The sequence below is a fragment of the Podarcis gaigeae genome, assembly GCF_964106915.1.
Source record: "Podarcis gaigeae genome assembly, chromosome: 10".
NCBI lineage: Eukaryota > Metazoa > Chordata > Lepidosauria > Squamata > Lacertidae > Podarcis > Podarcis gaigeae.
The window spans coordinates 24,171,415-24,187,272 of record NC_139686.1 but is presented as its reverse complement, the minus strand read 5'-3'; the positions used below and the strand labels follow the sequence as shown (position 1 = coordinate 24,187,272).

Below are 15,858 nucleotides of genomic sequence, written 5' to 3'. Positions count from 1 at the left end.
AGTGATGGCTCATTTGGGGTGAGGGAGCCTTTTTCGGTTCCTGGTTGCATTAGGCTACATCCAACGAGACATGTCAGAGCTTTTAATTTCAAAGCAGTGCACCATGAGCTGACACATGTCAGAAATATATTTTTTTTAAAAATGCAATGCCTTCCCCCCCTTATTTCTAAGTTTGAGTAGTCTGAGACCTGGTCTTCCACACTTGCAGCAGAATGAGATGGTGGAGTGGACTGTACCACTTTAGGTTGCAAGTGGGGTTGTTAATTGTGAATGGTCCTCCATGAAAAAAGCCCTGCATTTATTTTTTTTGACTTAGCATATAAAAAACCTCTGGTCCAGGTTGCTCACTTCTGCACTGTGTTATTTCCTGCAGGGGTGATCGTTCTCCTACCTTCTGATGTCACATAGTCTATTCTATCACTTCAGGACACCAGATGTGTTCCTTTAGCTATAAAACTAACACAGCTTGGGACCATTTTTTAAAAAAAGAGAAGTGCCTTGACAGAACCTTCGTTAAACTAGTACAAGTTCTTAGAGAGAGGAAGCATAGTCCATCCCTGCGCTGAAACACTCCAATCTCCACTTCATGAATGGTGGAATAGAGTATTGTGCTAGAAGGTCACCTCACATACAAAGCCCAGTGGGAAGGGATTGTGGCTCAGTGGTTGAGCACCTGCTTCTGAAGGTTCTAGGTTCAAAAATGAATGGGTAGATGGAAGAGTTTGAGGAGAAAAATAATTTAATTTGAAATGTATGCAAAAGAAAACTCTACAGCACAAAAGAGGCAGTTACAGTATCAGAAGAACAAAATAATTTAAGTCTACAATCCTAGGCATACATCAGTTGGGTGTACTCATGAGTACACAGCATAGGATTGCACTGTGAGTGAACTTACATCAGCGAGGCATGCTACTGAGTAAATTATACATAGGATTACACTGTTACACATTTCCTCTGAGACCCAATGCAAGCAACTTGTGGATTGCATTCCAATTATTTTATTAACAGACAATGAATTACCTTTTTAAGGAAGTAATTTCAGCAGTTTTCCGTGAACAAGCTGCCAGCCCAGGGAGCTTCCATTGTGTCTGCTTAATTGGTTGCAAATAGAATGTTACTGCAAACAGCGAAATATACAAATACTCCGGAAACTTGTGTGTGACATTATTCAGGTTGCTGAGATGACAGTAAATAAGAACTGATCATTTTTAAGGAGAATGAGATAAGACAAGGGATTAGAATGACCGTGTTATGAACTTGATAGAAATGTGCATTTACAAGCTAAAATTAAGATTTTAAAATTAAAGCTGATAGACTGATATCGTATAAGGCAGCTTCATATATTTTTAGCAGTGTTTTATTGTTGCTTTCTTGTTTTTTAATGCATATTTAACTGATTTGTATGTTTTTGTTATTGGGTTTTTTAGTCTATATTGCCTGGGCACCAGATGGGAAGACAACTAATAAATACAGTACATGAGTAGTTAATCATGCACAAACCACAGTTCCCCTTAGGAAGAGATATTACACTTTCTACCTAAATATGTCTTTTTTGGAGGATGAACCCAGTGCTGTTATCTTGCCACTCTTGATTTTCTCTTCCTATCCAACACCCAGGACAACCTTGCCTTCCACTATATCCAAGTCTCTTGCCTAATATTTCATGCTGAGAATGCAAAGCAGTGGATCAAATACAGTAGCACAAATAACACTTTATCTTTTACAGTTGCTGGCCATTCAGACTTCCTGTCTCCACAGTCACTTCCTCTTCATTACCCTTTGAAATGTTACGTCTTCTTAAAGTATGAAAAGAGATTGAACCCTAAGTGAAATCAAGGATGGTTTTATGCTTTCTTTCATTCCTCTATTCCCTACTGAAGGTTTTCTGGGGCAACACAAATAGTACTTTATATATGTCAGTGGAATTGCAACCAAGCTTGTGAAAAAAATGGGGAAAGAATCCCAAATAATACAGCTTACCGGATAAGCCAAACTCAGTTCATTATTTGACGTAAATGGGAGAAAAGGTCACACTTGGTAGTTGGAACAGCCTTGGCGCTGGGATGTGCAATGACATTGATCTGCTTCTCTGAGTCGCACTCAGGTTGTCATACAGGCCAACACAAGGCCATGTTGTTCATTTTATTCTCTGTAATTCGGGTTCTTTTATTCTCTGCAACTCGAGAATAAGGGCCCATGTTTTATGGTGTTGTAGGCACTGCATGTTCTGTCACAGCTTTGAATGAGGATGGTCATGTGATGGCTGGCAGCACACTGCGCTTTAGGGCACCAGTGACCCTTCCCTCTACTATTTGAATAGCTGTGCTATTACTCAGTACACATAGGGATCTGCATGCACCATGGGCCATGGCATAAACATTGCCACTGATGGAACAGGGGTTTGAAGTTGGCATGAGCAGCAGCAGCAGCAGCGCCAGAGCTGGTTGTGAGAATCACATGTCTGTTTAGGCTAGATCTAAGATGAAAAATACATTATTCCCATGTTTACCCCCTGCCTCTGAAATCTCATCTGTGTCAGGTATTATACTGTAAGCTTCTTGGGGCAGGGGCCTGCCTTCTTGTACTTTGTAAAGTATTATGCACAGTGATAGTGCTTTTTAGATATATAATGATGCGGGGAGGGGAGTTAGTCTTCACAAGCAAATTCTCCTAGACTTTCTAGGCATGGGTCTGAGTGTTTTGTTTTCATTTGTCCTGCCGCTTTTCCTGGGAAAACCTGCTGTTTACTGATGAATCAACATGAACATCAATCTGCAGGACAAAAAATTGATTGTTGTTTGTTCCGATTCAGCAGTAAAGAGTTGTTTTTCCCAGGGGAAAGGGGTGGGGCAAGCAGAAGTGTGGACAAGCCCTCTGTAGACAAATAGGCAACCTGGTCACAGTCTTTTCTGGTATGGTGAGATGTACTGTATTTCTGTTAAATTCTAGTACAGTGGTACCTCGGTTTAAGAACTTAATTCGTTCCGGAGGTCAGTTCTTAACCTGAAACTGTTCTTAACCTGAAGCACCACTTTAGCTAATGGGGCCTCCCGCTGCCGCCGCACCACTGCTGCAAGATTTCTGTTCTCACCCTGAAGCAAAGTTCTTAACCCGAGGTACTGTTTCTGGGTTAGCGGAGTCTGTAACCTGAAGCGTCTGTAACCCGAAGTACCACTGTAATCAGGTTATATCTAATGTTAGTCCTGTTGAGGGCAGACCCGCTAAAAGTAGTGGGCATGATTTACATAGGTCCATTGTCTGTGCATCTACTAATCTGATCATTACTTAGTTGGAAACAATACATTAGTTGTAAATTTGCATTGATGCATGCATATTAGCATGTGCAAATTTTATGCAAATGTGCACAAACTTTTTAGGGGGGATTAATTTCCTCTTTGGGGTGACTTTCAAGCTCACATGAAATAGCTTCATTTCAGTGTTGCAAAGCAAAAACACCCTAATAAACCTCATTATAGCAACTCATATTCCATGATGACAATTCACTTCATTGATGCCGGTGTGTTCACTGTTTACTTTTATTCAGTGTATAAAGTTCATCTTCTCCATCTGTCAGCATGATTGTGTGCGATCAATTAATAAACCTAAAAAAGGCTGCAGTGCACTTCTTTAATGAATGTTCTTTCATAGCACAGATAATGGGAAGGAAGAGGGCAGCCTTTCATGATTTCCGTAATGCCATATTTGCTCTTTTCTGATGCGCACTGCTTTATGAAAACAACAACAAACAAAAAAATCCAACCACCTTAAACCACAAAAAAGCTCTGAGCAATTTGTGTTGACTGTGCGTGTGCCTTCAGTAAACATTCATATTCCCTTTCCTCCCTGCTGCCTGTGTGATTGTTCTTTGATCAAACTAAACAGGGCTTGAAAAGACAAAAGAGGCAGAAACAGAAGAAAGATGTCTTTAAAGAACTTATCGTGCAGCTACCTCCACTATGAGCAAAAGTGTTGTCCAATGAGTATGATAAAGAAGACTTGCTTGTTTGGGGCTTTTTTCTTTCTTTGCAAATGCTTAAAAAAGAGGGTGATTTGTGTGGACATTATCTAGCATTGTGTTTCTGAAAGACAAAGAGACCTGACTAAGCAGAGTCCAAGTTTAATGTCATAAAAAACCCTTGAGCTCACAACCAAGGGCATTTATGATCCCTGGATAGGCCCAACCAGTAATGGCATTGAAAGTTTCCATGTTGGGGTAGGAAAGCAAAGGGGGTTTTGGTAAGGAAGAGCACATTTTGCAGGGAGGTTTAAAGGCACTGTTCAGGATTAAATATTATTTTCAAGTGCAAATTTGGCTTTGCCTCAAATGCATTTTAAGAGCCTTGGTTATGGTGACTAGCTTATCCTGCATAACGATAATTGGCAGGGAGACTCTGAGTGACAGGTGTTGGGCTACTCATCTCACTAAATGCCACCCCCATCTTGTGCATGCTTGTTCATATTGACTGATTGATTTAATATTTTTATAAAGTGCCTTTTGTGATATAAGACCCCTAAGTGGTTTCCACCAAACAAGGAAGCCGTTGACAATAACACGTTTAAGATACAATTAATGCCCCACCAGCGTAAACAGCAACAACAATAGTAACCATCAATACAACAATATAAATGGAGTCTGGACCCCAAACATGCATGTAACATCCCAGTCAGATTCTCTGCATAATACCAGTAGCAATGAGATAGACCATTTGTCCATTTAGCTCTGTATTGTCACTACAATGACTGGCAAAGGTTCTCTGGGGTTTCAAACAGAAATCTTTCCCACAGCCCTACCTGGAGATGCTGGGGAATGATGCTTGTGACCATCTGCATGGAAAGTATGTATTTTACACCAAGCTACATTTGAGAAGGAGACTTGTCTGCTGCCTGGGGCTCCACGTTTGCAACACAAACTCCGACTTTTTCAACTTTGAGAAATGTAGTTATTCACGTAGCATGCACACTTTTTACTTAGATTTCTAAACTGGAACTGTTCATTAAGCTGATGGTGAAACCATTGCCTGGATCTCTGACGTTCTTCTTCCAAATCCCTTTCAGGAGGCGGATTGCAACAGTCAAGGATCAACTAGTGTAGGGGTGCACTGGGACTGTGTAGCCTTGGGGCTCTTCATTCATTTCCCTGACTTTTTCATCAGTCAGATCACATTAGATTCCAGGACACTGCTTGGTGTCAGTTACTTAGGTCAAAAGGCTGGCAAATACCTGTGGGTAGATGGGCAGTTGGATGGAGGACATGCAGTTAGTCTGTCAGGCCACCAGGAATTTGGGTGGCAGATGGTTGTTCAGATAGTCTGGCACTGCAAAGGGGATGCCTGGTGACTACTTCCCCAGACTGGGGGAGAGCTGCAGATTCAGGAGAGATGGCTAGAGGAAGAGTCTATCATCTATCTATCTATCATCTATCTATCATCTATCTATCATCTATCTATCTATCTATCTATCTATCTATCTATCTATCTTTCTATCTTTCTATCTTTCTATCTTTCTATCTATCTATCATCTATCTATCTATCTATCATCTATCTATCTATCTATCATCTATCTATCTATCTATCTATCTATCTATCTATCTATCTATCTATCATCTATCTATCTATCTATCTATCATCTATCTATCTATCTATCTATCATCATCTATCTATCATCTATCTATCTATCTATCTATCTATCTATCTATCTATCTATCATCTATCTATCTATCATCATCTATCTAGTGTGGCAGTTTCAATCCCTAGCATCCAGATATGGCTAGGAAAGAATCTTTACTGAAACCCTGCAGAGATACTGCTAGTTAGTGCAGACCACACAATGCAATAGTGCCAAGTTCTCTACTATTTTTAGAATGACTTCAGAGATTGTCCTAACATTAAATCATGCCAAAATTGTTGTTGTTGTTGTTACCTATTGGGGTGCTATTGCGTTATTATGCATGTATTATACCTGAAGTCTTGAACTGCCTTGGGCTAGTGTTCGCCTGAGTGAATATTGCTGAAACCTCATTGCAATGCTGTTGTTTGCCATCAATCCTATTTTGTTTTCTGCTGTTTTCTTTTTTGAAAGTTTGTTTTGCTGTCTAATAAAAGCCAGTCCCGCTTTGACTTGAGCTTATTATTTATTACTACCCTCCACCTTTCCTTTGCAAGGGAGGTGGCAATCTGTTCTCTTTTTCTCCCCCCCCTTTTAAAAAAACCTTTCATAATCTTTGCTCTCTCCATCCCCAGATTTCAGAAATCGGTGACTATTATGTAACAGATGGTCTGACAGACCTCCGACTCTTTGACGTGATGGCTTGCTTGGCGTAGAACATAGCGGCAGTGGAGTAAGTATTCAGAAAGATAGACGCTCATGAATTTTAACTCTCTCATGACAAAGGAATTCAAGGGGGCAAGGGCTGATCTATCAGTTGCCGAAGTAATTAAAAGACTTAGATGGCTCTCTAGGACAGAGTATCCCTTCACTGTTACAGGCTGTTTATACTGGATTAGCCTTGTCCATGCCCCATTCATCTATATATGAATAACTAGAACAAAACAATGGGCCAGCCTTAATCCAGAAATTGATACATTCCAACAAGCACCAGTCAGGGCTGTTCTTTTAGTTTTTAATGAAATGTACAGTGTGACATCAAGATGGGGCATGCCACAGCAAAATGAGTAGCCATTTTGATTGCTGTTTTTGATACTCTTGCTTAATTGCCATAGTTCCAGTGGTGTAAAATCCACTTTTCTAATACTAATTGGGATACTGAGGTTTTGCCTTATTAGCTTTAGTAGTTGAGAGACACAACAGTGGCAAAAGTTGGACCACTTTCTGGTGGTGAGGTGAAAATGTAAAGAATGAAAACTTTGCAAATGCACGAGTCACACCAGGCTCTTTCTTCTGCTTACCCTGGATAATCATTCTGTCACTTGTAAGGGGTAGTAATATGCTTGTCTCCAGGGTTGTGGGCAAGGCAAATGCACCTTGTCAAGGGTGAGGAACCTCAGGTCTGCAGGGTCAAAAGTTGCTCTCCATATGTCTTTATCTAGCACTTGAGACTCTTTCCAGGCCACACCCTCTCCTAAGACCACACTCGTCACCAACACTGCTATGCGCTGTCTTGGGGTGCTTTTTCCTGGCTGAAATGTTCCTGTAAACTGTGGCAATGCATGTTGCTTGCCTGGGTGGAGGATGAAGATATATGGTTGGGTGAGGGTATAAATACAGCTGATGGTTGTGTGGCTTGAATGCACCTGACTGTACAAAGGTAAGAATCACATGCATTTCACTTCTGCCTGGCCCTGCATGTGGCCTCCGGAGGCTTGCCCACAAGGGAATTTGACCCTCTGCCTGACAAAGGTTCCCAGCCCCTGGTATAGGTGGCTTCCTACACACCACAGCTTAAAGGGTCTCAGGTACCAGGGTTTGGAAGGACCTGTGCTTGAGAACGTGAAGGGCTAATGCCAGTCAGGATATACTGGACAGGTGACTTTTTTGACTAAACAATTTGGTACAAAGTAAAGTGATCCCACTTCACTTCTTGTCTAAGGAAGGGCATTAGTTGCCCAAGGTCCCTTGATGCCTACCTGAAACATCATAGAAGGCACATGGGGCTCCATAATGGTGTAGAAGTGCAAGGCTTTAATGGGTAGCCATCTCCAAGACAATGGGTAGCCATGAGGGCTGCACCAGAATAGAAGTACTGAGTTGTCCACCTTTCTTATTGGAGCAATGCCAGTGTCATGCTGAATCTGTCCTTGCGCCTGCAAAACCTTACTCTGATTCAGCTACCAATAACCCTGCCATGTTATTCCTGTTCAGGGCTCACGCTCTGAACTCCACCTAGGCTCAAAAAAACTACCGTATTTTACAGGGGCATTCTGATATCTAGGGCAAATGGTGCACAGCACTGTATAAATTAAAAGTAAAAGTAGACTGTAAGCAGAATGTAAGCAGAGTAAGCAAGGCTCTGTTGGATTCTTCTTAATCATTCTCTGTAAGGTGGATAGGAAGTTCTTTGTAAATTGGCACATTTCACTGTCAGTTTTGTTTCATCAGAGATGGTTCTCAAATGTTCGCTTTTCATATTCTTTTATTCGGATATCTGTGATTTGTGGAAAAGAAAACTATACTTTTCTCCGTTTTGTGTCTGGTACTAGTACCTTTGTAGCTGAATAACAGAGAGCTCCTTGAGTTTCAGCTCAAACAGAGTGTGTGCAGTCATACCCTTTAACAACACAGTGATGCTGTGATGGTATTTTGGTTCAGCTGCTGGTTTTTATTCCTTTGGAGTAAGAGAAGAGAAAACAAAATAATAATTATTTTAGACTAAATTTTCAATGATTCGAAAGACACACAAGTCCTAAAGTTTTTTACCCTCTGCACAGTAAGTTGGGAATTCTGGGTTGTATTCAACAAGGGCATAGTGCTTATAGAAGGCCTTCACTCCTGCAGTGGGACTAGGTAAAGGTAAAGGTACCCCTGCCCGTACGGGCCAGTCTTGACAGACTCTAGGGTTGTGCGCTCATCTCACTCTAGAGGCCGGGAGCCAGCGCTGTCCGCAGACACTTCCAGGTCACGTGGCCAGCATGACGAAGCTGCTCTGGCGAACCGGCACCAGAGCAGCACACGGAAACGCCGTTTACCTTCCCGCTATAAAGCGCTACCTATTTATCTACTTGCACTTAAGGGTGCTTTCAAACTGCTAGGTGGGCAGGAGCTGGGACCGAACGGTGGGAGCTCACCCCGCCGCGGGGATTCGAACCGCCAACCATGCGATCGGCAAGTCCTAGGCGCTGAGGTTTTACCCACAGCGCCACCCGCGTCCCGGTCTATTCCTCCCCTATTCCCGCCCCTATTCCCGCGTCTAGGGGACTATTCCTCCCCTATTTCCCTAGTGCTTCCCAAATCTGCTCTGGATTCCACCCCACAAGGTCTGGAGCAGTTCTGGGGGAGTGTAAGGGTACATTGTGTGGGCACTAGAAGTTCCGTTGTGCAAGCAGCAGCCATTCCATCAGTGTGATTCCTTTGTTGGGCAGAATGTTAAACAGAGGGGGCACCAAATAAATTTACTTAACAGCGCTTAGTAACAACAGGGTAAGAAGCAATTAAGAGTCAGGATTCCAGACATAGCCAGAATTAACAGCATTTTAGTCAGGATGCCAAAAGAAACAGAACAGATAATGTGCCTGTTTCTTTCCAGAAGGTATAGGAAGAACCAATATGGTTTCTGCCATTCTTGAGATATCCAGTTCTCATAGAAATATAGGCAGCTGGTCAGACCACTGGTCCATCTAGCTTAACAATGCCTACATAGTTTGGCAGCAGCTCTCTGGGGTTTCAGACAGGGAACAAATCTCAGTCCCACCTGGAAATGCCAGGGATTGAACTTGGAACCTTCTGCATGCAAAGCAGATGTCCTGCCACTGAGCTACGACCCAGTTCAAGGGACAGCCTTACCACTTGGCAGAATGAGGTGGATGCCACAGGCAGCCCGTGCTGAAGCAGGGGCATGGGAGTAGTGGCAAGATGTTGGGGACAGAGCTGTGTATGCTACTTGGCCTGCCCTGCATCTGTAAGTGCAGTGAAGGATACTGTCCCTGTATTGAAGTCAGACTCAAAACTGCCAGTCAAGTCAGTTTCTGTCCACAGGGGTAGAGGAACAGCATCTTGTCCTTCTCAGGCAGCAGAATGTCTTAGGCCGGCCCTGTCAGGTTCTAGACTGGATCAAGCTACTCTTGCCAAGTGCTTGTTATTTTAATTTTTTTTAACTTTAGGACCAACACAGAAAGGAATAATCCAAGTAGATTTTTTAAAAAATCATCATCATCACCATCGTCAAGGCAAACAGAGGTTGTTCATGGGCTGCCCTATGATTCAGATGTTCCAGCCTGTGGATAAACAAAGCTGCGAAATAAAGGTCATTTTAATCAGACATCACGTGAAAATTACCTGAGGGCAAATAAATGCAAGTATCAGATTCTTATCAGATCCCTGGGATAATAATAGCCGCGTCACTGGGGAGAGTCTGTTAGTGTTGGCCCACTGGGTCATATAACAATGCAAATGCTCCCTTTGGCTTCCCACTGCTGTGACCCGTCCATCTGCTTCTCTCTGGCCATATGTCAGAGAACTATCAAAGACTACAAACATCTGAGTTTTATGCATCTGAATGTTCTTCAGTTTTCATTGAAGCTTCATAGAAATGCTGCTGCTCTGAAATTCTTCTTTCATAAAAGGGCTTTTTGTACTTTTAAGTTGAGTGTTAACATTCTAGTATTGATATTATTAGGAGTTGTATTTGCATAGTGTTGCTGTAACGGCTTGTAGCTGAGCCCAGGAAAGTTCGCCCAATGCACCATTATCACTTTATTGTGATAATTTTTAAGTCACATCTTGGGGAGAGAAAACAGATGGAAGTGTGTGTGTGTGTGTGTGTGTGTGTGTGTGCGTGTTTAGTAGCAGCACTAATATGAAGCTCATAGTAAAACACTAAATGGTTTCAGTATCAAAAATATCATAAAAGATTAAAATGTTTTCCAAGGAAACAGAAAATGTGTGACTCAAAAATAAAAAAAAATAATACCTCCGGACTCTCTATTCTAGAGCTAAAATTTAAAGCAAGCCATTCTCTGGAGCATATTGTGAACAGGCAGTTTTACAAGTTGTAATGGAGCCACACAAAAGTAATAGATGGAAAGACCATCTTTGTTGGGCTATAAATGCAGTGTGCAGTTACATTGTATTTAAGATAACTCTGTTAAAGTTCAAATTCAGATTTCACGCATTCACACAAGTACCCCGAATAAGTTTCTTTAAAGGCAAATCTAAAGCTTCATGTAGGAGTTATTTTGCTCATTTGGTTCATTGTGCGCTCGATGTTATAAGTCCCATGTACTTTCGTGCAAGCATCTAGAGCAGGGGTGAAGAATTTACCACCCGCCTGATATTGTTGGACTACAAATCCCATCATCCCTCACCACTGGCCTTGCTGGCTGGGGCTGATGGGAGCTGGAGTCCAACAATATCAGGAGGCAGGTAAAGGTAAAGGGACCCCTGACCATTAGGTCCAGTCATGGCTGACTCTGGGGTTGCGGCGCTCATCTCGCTTTATTGGCCAAGAGAGCTAGCGTACAGCTTCCGGGTCATGTGGCCAGCATGACTAAACCTCTTCTGGTGAACCAGAGCAGCACATGGAAACACTGTTTACCTTCCCGCCGGAGCGATACCTATTTATCTACTTGCACTTTGACGTGCTTTCAAACTGCTAGGTTGGCAGGAGCAGGGACCGAGCAACAGGAGCTCACCCCGTCACAGGGATTTGAACTGCCGACCTTCTGATCAGCAAGTCCTAGGCTCTGTGGTTTAACCCACAGCGCCACCCGCGTCCCTCCATATCAGGAGGTACACAGGCTTAAATGGACTAGTGACCCATCAATTTTATCCCTCCCTCTAACTGTGAGTTAAAATGTTAACTTCACTGAAGTGGTATGTAATATAGTGCCAACTTCTTCAGTTAAGAGAATGTGTGTGTACAAGTTTTGGTCCCAAATAAATGCCGCTTTCCAAACCTTTGAAACTCACCTGTGCTGTTCCTCCCGGTAAAAGTATTCTGCTGCCTTACTTTCCAGCTTCTTTTATCTGGCTGAGTTCTCTCGGGGTATCCAGTCGGCCAGGATACATTAGAAGACCTCTAGAATCTTTCCTTATGAATCCATTCTCTTTTTAACTAGTACAAGGATCCTTTCATATTTAAATCTCAGAGCCTATTTATAGTTTCCAATAGTCTTAATGTGAGTTCAGCCCACCAAGGGGAAATCTGGACAGCAGTAAATACACGAGGGTTCAGCTGAATTACCTTTCAGAGGGAAAAAGCCATTATTATGGTACACTGCAATCTAATTTATCCGAATGCACTTAATTGGAGCAGGGGAAGAGAGGGGAGCAGAAAATCAGATATTTGGATGTGTGTCACAGTGAAACAGGCTTATATGGTGGTGGGAGATGCAAAACAGATTCAGGTACTTTTGCTAGAGCTGAAAAAAAATGTTGCACACCTTTGAGATTCATCAAAACTTCAGAATTCAGTTTCAGCTTTTTGAATTTCAAGAACAACCTCATTTCAAATCCCACAGTTCCTATTTCATTCTGGAGCCCTTAGAAGCAAATGTTCCTGGTGTCTGTGCTCCCCAGGTCCCCTTCCCTTCTGCACCCCAATGCCACTGTTCTCATGATTTCTGTCCCCCACCCTGCTGAAGGGTAAAAGTTAAAAAGTGCAAATCCTGGCTGTACTGTAGGCACCACTTCACTCTCTAATACATTCATTGGAACCCACATTATTATTAGGGCCAGGGGAGGGTGAAGGGGTGAAGCATATGCTGCCCAGATGACAAGACCCCACTCTTGGCCTCACTGATGTTGTCCAAAGGAAAGCAGAGCAATACATTTGGCCCCAGCTTGGCTGCAGGAGTTGCTGGAAGGAGGGGTACAAGGCGTCATCCAACTACCTTAAAGACTTCACTCCAGATTTGTGTAGGATTTACTTCTTAGTCTCTTCTTTTCCCAAAGACATCCCAACAAGGCAGTGGAGGTTTAGGACCAGATTTTTCCTTCTCTAGATAGGCTACTTTCCCAGGTTGACAAGCCCCATCTGCCCCTCACTTCCCTATACAGTATGTGCAGAAACCTCCTTCTTGACTGTTGCACCCACAATCTGCTAGACCCTGTCTTTGCATGCAGGGGAAGTCCCTAACTCAGTGTGTGTGTGTGTGTGTGTGTGTGTGTGTCCCAAAGATGGTTCAATTTGTATGAAATACAGCTGGGTTCTGTGGATTTTATTCAGGCACTGTAATATTTACTCTTGACTCCCTGAATGGCTTAGGACTGTTGGTTTACCCAGCACACTTTGCCCTGGGATCACCACTGGTGCTCACTGGTGGCAGTTCTCCAAGTTCTCTGGCAAATATATCTCTCAACTTGGTTATCTAAGGTTATCTTGAACTAGGGAGGGCAAGAATTGATCATGGGATGTAAAGCAGGAATAGGGAGCTGGAGATGCTGCAGATATTGTTGGACTACAGCTCTCTTCATTCATGAATGTTGGCCATGCTGGCTGGGGCTGATGGGAGATGGAATCCAACAACACACAGAGAGTCACAGGTTCCTCATCCCTGATGCAAAGCATATGATCTACCACTGAGTTTTCTGCTCTTGAGTTGACTGGATTGTTATTGAAGGTCTGTTCTTGGTTGTGATTAACCCAATCAAATGGGTGGGGTACAAATAATAATAAATTGTTGTTGTTGTTACTGACTACACAAAGGGTGGAAAGTGGAGTCCATGGTAAAAATCAGAGAAATTTTTATTGCTGGCATGAATAGATTCCATTTTCAAGATCAGCAATTTTGGGATGTTTGCCTTCTACAGCCTTATGAAGTTTTAAAGCAGCTGTTCACACATCTCTACGGATTTTCTGCGGATGGGTGGCAACAGCTATTCTTTGGGACTGATTAGTTTGTTTAGTTCTCTCTCTCCCTATACTAACTCGTTAAAAAAAATCATCAGGATCAGTAGTGTGTTCTTTCTGATACAGTTACTCTCTGATACAGAATGGCTGTGAAATCTGTAAGGCTTGGGGAGACGAAATCACTGTTGCTGCTCTTCAGTGATCTCTGTACTACCACCACTCCAGTCTATGTGTATGTATCTGCCTGCCTCTCTTTGTGTGCACATGTGCAAATGGATCTCAACAGAAGGTTTTGACCTTACAGCTCTCGGAGGGTTGGCCAACACCAAATGTGGCCCTCAGGCCCATAAAAGTTAACCATCCCTTTTGTATATGGTTTTGTTTTGTTTGTTTATCATTCATTTTACCAAATATCAGTGCAATCTTATACAAATCTTTTCTGACACAAGTCCAGTTGAGCTCAATAGGACATACTCCCTGGTAAAAAAGGAGTATAGGATTTCAGCCTTTTCCATTGTTCAGCCAGCCACATTTCTGGCTCCAAGAACATACCACTGACAGCTGCATAATTCGGATTAATTCTTTTTATGAAGTTGTGTAATCTCATTTTACAAACAAGAGGTTGCACTTCCCCTATTTCCTATGACTAATGTATTCTACTTTAGAATGTTGGTTTTACTTATTGGATCCAACCTTTCTTTGAAGGAACTCAGGGCAATACTCAGGGATAATTCACAGGATTATCTTGTTTTTTCCTCACTCTACAAGGAGCCTATGAGGTGGGTTCAGCTGAGGGATAGTGGCTGGTTAAACAGCCTCCTGCTTCTACAGTGCTTGAACTGTATTCATTTTTAAAAAGAATTTGTTTTAATTCAAGTTCACCTTGTTCAAAAAGGAACTAGCTCAGTTCGTGTTCATCCTAATGAAGCTTGTAGTTCATAGAAAGTTCATCCTTGGCAAAAAAATAAAGTAAAGTAAAATAAAATAAACCAGCATGTTCTTCATTCTTTCATTCATTCAATTTATATTCCACTCTTTATTTCAAAGTAGTCATGGATGGCAAACACTCACTAAAACAAGATAATTAAAAACAGTTTTTTTAAAAAAAAAATGTAATAAACCACTGTGCTAAAGTATAGGGTACACAAGTAAATCAGGGGCCACCACCAAGCGGTAATATGTCTGCCAGACAGAATGTGAACAGATGATGTTTTCCCCTGGTGGCAAGGAGAAACAGATACAAGACACTATTTTAAATTTCCCATGTCCCCCTGCTGTTGTGTCATTGTGGGAATTTTAAATAGCAGTTCCTCAACACACCTGTGTGAGGCCAGTGGGACCTCAGAAGCTGACCAAAGCATGGGGTGCTGATCTCAGAACTGGTTTGAACCTGGGCCAACCAACATTCTATCCACTGATGGTGCAGGTGCCAGGTTTAAAGCATGACCGCACAGTTACAAAATGGAGGAAGAATGATGGGCTTAAACCTATGAAGCTCACTTCTCTGGGTTTCATATGTAACTTCATGTTACAAAATCAGCAGGTACATTATACACCCACTTGCTGCATACTATTGTGCTTTCTGAAATGCATGTACCTAGAGATAAGGCCAATCATTAGCAGTGGGTGCGTGGGTGGGGTCACATGGTCTAAAAATTTGAATCCTTCTCACCCATTAAAGCATCTACATGTTGTACACATGGCAAACCTGCTTCTTTTGTAACGTTGAAATGGCTGATACAGTAATGTATTTCCCCCAGAAAATCAGACTAAGGGGTCATGGTGGACGTGAGCAACCAGGATTCGAATCTCCACTTGGCCATGAAGCTCACTGGGTGACTTTGGGCCAGTCACTGCCTCTTAGCCTAACTTACCTCATAGGGTTGTTGTAGGGGGTGAAATGAAGACGGGGAGAATCATGCATGCCACCTTGAGCTCCTTGGAAAAAATGGTGGGACTAATAAAATGTAATGTAACGTAATCCAAGATTTCTTCTCTTACCTTGTACTATTTATGTTGCAAAAAGGTTGCAGGAAGCAGTAGTAAAGTGTGTGGGTATGCACACACGCTTGTGTATTTAAATCTGCAAGCTTGATTCCAGGAATAGGCACATTTAACACAGCACAGGCTCTGTTCAAATGCAGTATTTCTGAATACACAAAAGAAACTCTATTGGCTGAAGCCAAGAGAAGATGCAAGCTTGAGCTCGCTCAGAGCTGAGTAATGCTATCTTGTCAATAGGAATTGCCTTGAGTCTCTATCTGTTTGGCCACGCTAACTAATGATCATTTAACTGTACTGTCAGTTCTGTTTAAATTTGAGTGTTGCCAGTTGCTTCCTTCGCCTGGCCAGCCAATGAGAGCTGGGCAAGTCATTCATGCATGCTGCTGCCCCAG

General features: G+C 42.4%; 1 long non-coding RNA gene across 2 annotated transcripts in view; it reads left to right on the top strand.

The window, feature by feature from the left end:
* LOC310826312 overlaps window positions 1-15,858 on the top strand; it is a 152,696-nt gene that overhangs the window by 95,077 nt on the left and 41,761 nt on the right. For both annotated transcript variants that reach the window (XR_014555728.1, XR_014555729.1), the window contains exon 3: window positions 6,240-6,337. This is a non-coding gene — a long non-coding RNA (uncharacterized lncRNA). The remainder of the gene's footprint in view (window positions 1-6,239; window positions 6,338-15,858) is intronic.